The sequence below is a fragment of the Salvia hispanica genome, chromosome 4 (genome assembly GCF_029641045.1).
Source record: "Salvia hispanica isolate PSC_SH4W2 chromosome 4, Shi_PSC_v1, whole genome shotgun sequence".
Classification (NCBI taxonomy): Eukaryota; Viridiplantae; Streptophyta; class Magnoliopsida; order Lamiales; family Lamiaceae; genus Salvia; species Salvia hispanica.
The window spans coordinates 33,486,778-33,493,068 of NC_142695.1; the positions used below are offsets into that span (position 1 = coordinate 33,486,778).

Genomic DNA, 6,291 nt, shown 5'->3' on the forward strand with positions numbered 1-6,291 from the left:
TTCTCTTCGTCTTGAAATGATCTTCAAGTTGGTACCAAGATCACCTCAATCGGAATTCTGTGGAGAAAGTTATGGCCGTTCTACCAAAGTCGCGCAAAACTGTCAAATGCAGTTTAGGCGGAAATTCAAAGAAGGAAAGTAGATATTACCTTGTGAAGCCAAATCTTTTCCTTCTAGTATGGGGAACGAAAATTACACCTTTCCTAATGCTTGGAGGAAACTTTTTACCAAATTAAAATCATTCTCAAGCCTATATATACCCCATAACCTAAATCATAGAATTCACCAATTCATAGCCCCCAAAACTTATAGAGCTTCTTTTTGCAAAATAATTCACAGAGATCAAAAGCTAGAGTACTTCAATTGTGCAAGGAGTTGAAGAAGGATTTCAAGAACATCAAGAACGACAAGGATTCAACCTACGAGTTTTATTTGCTTTAGTTTAATGTTCAAATTGTCTTCCCTTCAATCTATGTGTTTAGCTTATTCCATTATGTGTAACTAAACTCATAGGATTCTAAGGATGTGTTAGTAACGACTTTGGTTATACAATTTCAGTTTTCTATTTAATATCCGTTTTGTTTTTACTTTGTTTCTTTCCTAAGTAATTCTGATGCTGCATGATTGAGTGACACAATCTTGTATGATTTAATACAATTTGCTTCATAACTATGAGAGAGTTCTAGCGAGTTAGGTTCTTTTAGTAGACGCTACAGTTAGCTTCCCTTAAAAAGGCACTGTTAATTGAGAGTGAGGACTTTTCAAGGGTCTTCGGAGTTTTTTGGAGTTACGTGTTAGGATTGACAACACTAATCTTGTAATCAACGTTTGTATCGCATGAACATAAGCTAGGTGACTCGTCCTACCAAAGTAATAACTGTGTTAGGGTATTGTAGTTTGGAATTTGTATAACCATAACTGTGAACGCACATCCCTGGAATTCCCTTATCTCTATATTTTATCTCGTGATTTATTTGCATCTAGTTGTTATTTGCCTTCCATTGTTTTCTATTTTCAAAAATTTCTCAAAAACCTTCGTATTTCCAAATAGTAATTGAGTTCTAGTAGAGGATAGACACTTTGTGTTTGCCTTCCCCGTGTTCGATATTTGGTACTGACCTTTAGCTATACTATATATACTCTGTATACTTGCAGGTTTATTTAGTGCTAAAAAATAGTGCATCAAGTTTTTGGCGCCATTGCCGGGGAAGACAATTCACTTTGGAGTGATATCTTACGAACAATTTTACTACTTTGGATTTTACAACTTTCAAATTTTATTTTATTTTTATTTTTATTTTTATTTTTATTTTTATTTTTCCTTATTTTTTTAGTTTCTGCAGGTTGTGCAGATTTGCGTATCTTGTGGAGAAAATAAGATGGCAGAGCCTACCAACCACGATCTTATCGTCGCTCTCCGAAAGGAGGTGGAAGAGATGCGAGAAGAGAGAGCTCAGTTTAAAGCTGAAAAAGAAAAACGAGCAAGGGAGGTAGTTCCAGTCTTGAATATGTTTAGTCATGGTAACATTGTGGACATTCCTGCAGGTCCGCAGATAGAAGCCAACAACTTCAAGTTGGGGATACCCTTAATCAATAGGGTTGAACAAAATGCCTTCGCAGGAAGAGACACCGAGGACGCAAATCGACATCTCACTAAGTTCGTGGAAATAGCTAATACAATCAAGATCAATGGTGTTGATGATGATATTGTGAGGGTAAGACTTTTTTCCTTTTCCTTAACTGATGCTGCTAAAGAATGGTGTGATTGTCTGCCTGCAGAAAAAACCACAAATTGGAAGGTTCTAGTGGTCCTCTTCCTCGACAAGTACTACCCGCCTGGCACCATCCTAAAGCTTAAGTGTGAGATCTTTCAATTCATGCAAGGATCCGATGAGCCTCTATATGAAGCTCTCGCACGTTTCAAAGCTCTTCTCCGCAAATGCCCGAACCATGGTTTTGGAATAGACCATCAGGTAGGAATCCTTTATAATGGGTTTAATGAAAAAATCTCTAGTTTGTTGGATTCAGGGGCGAATGGGGGATTCTTGAGGAAAGGAGGAATTGCCGCTATGGAGGTAATAGAGGAATTAGCCACAAACAGTCGAGGTTGGTTCAAGGAAAAACACAAAGCTGAAAGGCTAGATGCAGTGAAGAAACCATGTGGGAATGAGACATCCCAAGAATTGGCATTCATCAGAGCAAGACTTGAAAAATTAGAACCTCCAAGCAAAGAGGGGAATGTCATCAAAGATGTCAAATATGTCCAAAATGAGGGTGATCCCAACAGGCTTTATAATAATAATTATAGCCCTAATCAGGGGGGTGGTAATTTTAATAATTATAATGGAAATCACCCATATCCACATGTATCTCATGCTAATAATCATAATTTTGTCCAATATCATGCAGGGTTCAATCTAGGCAAAGAGAAAGGAGTGGAGCCACCTACCAAGGTAGACAAATATGAGGCTGGCATCCAAAAGATCTTGGAGCTAATGCTAGAGGATAGAAAGAACAACGAGACCCAGATGGGAGTTGTAGAGGAAAGACTGACCAAGCTTGAATCTGGGTTAAACACTGTTATCTCTACTATGTCCATCATTAGGTTACAAATGGATCAATTCCAAAATAAGGTAGTGGAGGATAAAGGCAAGGCTGTTGCCAAGGTTTTCGGTATCAACAAGTATGAAGCCAGCACCTCCGGAACGAGTTTTGGGGACTGCCCGACACCAGCGGACCGCCGCACACTATGCAGTGGGCCGCCATTGAAGAGGCAGAGGCGCCCGCCAAGAAGGAACTCGTGCGGCACAACGGGATTGTATTCCCCTTCCAGCCGAGGAAGCCGTTCAAGCTTGAAGAGCAATTCCGACAGTTCTTAAATATGTTTTGTAAATGTCATACTAGCCTCCTTCTTGTTGATGCATTGGAGGAAATATTTAGATATGCCAAGCTCTTGAGAGAGACGGTGATGAAAAAGCAAAAGCTCCAGAAATCTGATCTAAAGCTACCTCTTCACTGTAGTGATATCATCCAAAAGCAAAGGACTGTCAAGCAGAGGGACCCTGGCCAATTCATCATTCGCTGTTCCATTGGGAATGGTAATGTAGACAAGGCTCTTTGTGATCTTGGAGCTAGCGTCAACATAATGCCATTGGAGTACTACGAGAAGCTCAACATCGGGCCGCTCAAATCCGCAGATGTCTGCCTAAGGATGGCCGATAACACTTTGGTAAATGCGGTAGGGGTAACTGAGGATGTATTGGTGAAAGTTGATGATTTCATATTCTCTGCCGATTTCTTTGTTTTAGACATGAAAGTTGATAAACAAGTTCCTTTGATTTTAGGTAGAAATTTTCTAGCCACATGCAAAGCTCTTATTGATGTAGGTAGAGGAGAAATCACAATGTGACCATGGAGGAAAGTCGACCTACAACATCGAATGCGCGATGCTTAAGTATGAAGAGGCGAAACAAGCTAAGATGGAGCATGATTGCAGGGAGGTCATGGTGACCGATTTGTCTAAGCCTTATGATCCATTTGGAGGGGAAGATCTTTCTAACCCTACAATTTTCATTGTTAATACTTTACCTCAAGCTCCTAAAAAGGGCGAGCCTAATCCTACTAAGCCTACCTTGCAGGAAAAGCCCAAGAGAAAGAAGAGGAAGAAGACTCCACCTCAAGATGACCCTGAAATCTACGTGATCAAAACCTCGAATGGAAAGTTCTCAAATGGTGGAAGAAAGTTCTCAACAAGTTGGTTCCATTCGCGGTGGCTAAGATTGTTGGTACAAAGGCATCCCAAAGGAATCCTCACGATGGGGGATAACTCATGGGTTTCAAAGAACGTCAAGCTAAAGACGAAAAATAAACGCTTGTTGGGAGGCAACCCAACCATTTTTGACAATTTTTGCTTTAATTTTTAAGTACTTTTTAGTTTTGGTTTAATTTTGTGCTTTGAAAATTTTTTCGCAGGTTCTGGCCTCTATGTGGCGCGGCGGGCCGCCACCTGCTCGCTGGAACAATCTAAATTCGTCTGGCGACCGCCGGACAGGCCGCGGCGGACCGCCACCTGAGCACATTTCCCAGTGCGATTTTTCAAAATTTTTGAATTTTCGCCCCGTCCAACCTCTACGCAAAATTTTTCAAGGTATGTTTTCTTTTTAGTAGTTCACTCACGTCCCAACCGACTCTACAAACTTATTTTACACATTGTTGTCAATAAGTTTGGGGGAGGAAGTGGTGGGCCGTGATTTTAGGTTTTTGTTTTAGGGTTTTCTTTTTGTTTTAAGTTTTTGCTTTTGTTTTTCAAAGCCCCGTAGGAGAATTTTGTATTCTAAAAATATTTTCTTGAATCCATGTCGTGAACTTAACATGAAGAACTTAGAAACACGCATGCTTAGGGACACATTAGACTGAGTTGCCGATGATATTACATTCCATCCATGTTTAAGTATGGCTTGACGTTTTGATTTGATGGTTTGGCGAAAAGGTGCATAATTAGTGAATTGCTTGTTCGCCTTGAATCATGCTTATACCTTGTGAGGATTTGAGCCATATATTTCTTTCTTGTGTGATTTATCTGTACTCGTGTATATGTTTCTAGAACTTGCTCCTAGTCTGCCTAAGTTTACATAGTGTTTAAGTTGATTTAGGAGGATGATTGGCCATCTTTTCTAGCCTACTTTTATCTATAATTTTCGACCCTCTCAAAATTTCAAAATTTTTCCCTTTGGAGCCAATTTTGAGCCTTTAAGCCTATTCTTTGGAAGCCAAATAAATGGGGACAATTCCTTGGGTTAGTGAGTATTTATTATCTTTTGTAAAGGAATTGGAGAGATAAGGAGGAAAGTATAAAAAGTAGTGTGCTTAAATGTAAAGAAAGTACAAGTTGTGAAATTGAGATAAATTCAAAAATATGTGCTTGATCTTAGAAATGATGCTTATGAAAAAGAAAGAAAGGTTGAAAAAGAAAAAAAAAAGTGAAAGTTTGTGAAAAGAAAGAAAATAAAACCAAAGGATTGGAAAGTGAGTTGAAGGAGAAAATAAAGTGTTTAAAAGTGTCTTGGGTTTAGAAAAGTGGAGTCACTTTAACTCTATTTGGGATATTTTATTTTTAGTCGAGGAAACGTTTTACCAAATTAAAATCCTTCTCAAGCCTATATATACCCCATAACCAAAATCATAGAATTCACCAATTGCGCAAGGAGTTGAAGAAGGATTTCAAGAACATCAAGAACGACAAGGATTCAACCTACGGGTTCTATTTGCTTTAGTTTTATGTTCAAATTGTCTTCCCTTCAATCTATGTGTTTAGCTTATTCCATTATGTGTAACTAAACTCATAGGATTCTAGGGATGTGTTAGTAACGACTTTGGTTATACAATTCCAGTTTTCTATTTAATATCCGTTTTGTTTTTACTTTGTTTCTTTCCTAAGTAATTCTGATGCTGCATGAATGAGTGACACAATCTTGTATGATTTAATACAACTTGCTTCATAACTGTGAGAGAGTTCTAGCGAGTTAGGTTCACTTAGTAGACGCTACAGTTAGCTTCCCTTAAAACAACACTATTAATTGAGAGTGGGAACTTTTCAAGGGTCTTAGGAGCTTTTTGGAGTTACTTGTTAGGATTGACAACCCTAATCTTGTAATCAACGTTTGTATCGCATGAGCATAAGCAAGGTGACTTGTCCTATCAAAGTAATAACTGTGTTTGGGTATTGTAGTTTGGAATTTGTATAACCATAACTGTGAACGCACATCCCTGGAATTTCCTTATCTTTATATTTTATCTCGTGATTTATTTGCATCTAGTTGTTATTTGCCTTCCATTGTTTTCTGTTTTCAAAAATTTCCCAAAAACTTTCGGTTTTCCAAATAATAATTGAGTTCTAGTAGAGGATAAACACTTTGTGTTTGCCTTCCCCGTGTTCGATATCCGGTACTGACCTTTAGCTATACTATATATACTTATTTAGTGCTAAAAAATAGTGCATCGGTGAGATAAGGAAATTTTAGGGATGTGCTTTCACAGTTACTACGTTTTATACAAGTTCCAACTACAACATCCTAGCACAATTCATACTTCACTAGAACGATTCACATAAATATTGTCCATGCGGCACAAAGTAGATCACATACATTAGAGGCGTCAATCCTAGATTTGTAACTCCTAAAGGCTCTGATAAGTCGTATTCTAAGCCTTGGTTACTAGTCAGTATGTCGTGAAATGCATGTATTATCCGCAAAACAGTTGCTAAAGTGTGCAGGATTAAAGGATCCAAGTCAG

The 6,291-nt window shown here is 38.4% G+C and overlaps 1 pseudogene; it reads left to right on the forward strand.

Annotated features, from left to right (window-relative positions):
* The first annotated feature begins 2,968 nt into the window (after nucleotides 1-2,968).
* On the forward strand, nucleotides 2,969-4,073 carry LOC148928492 (uncharacterized; annotated as a pseudogene).
* Nucleotides 4,074-6,291: the final 2,218 nt, after the last annotated feature.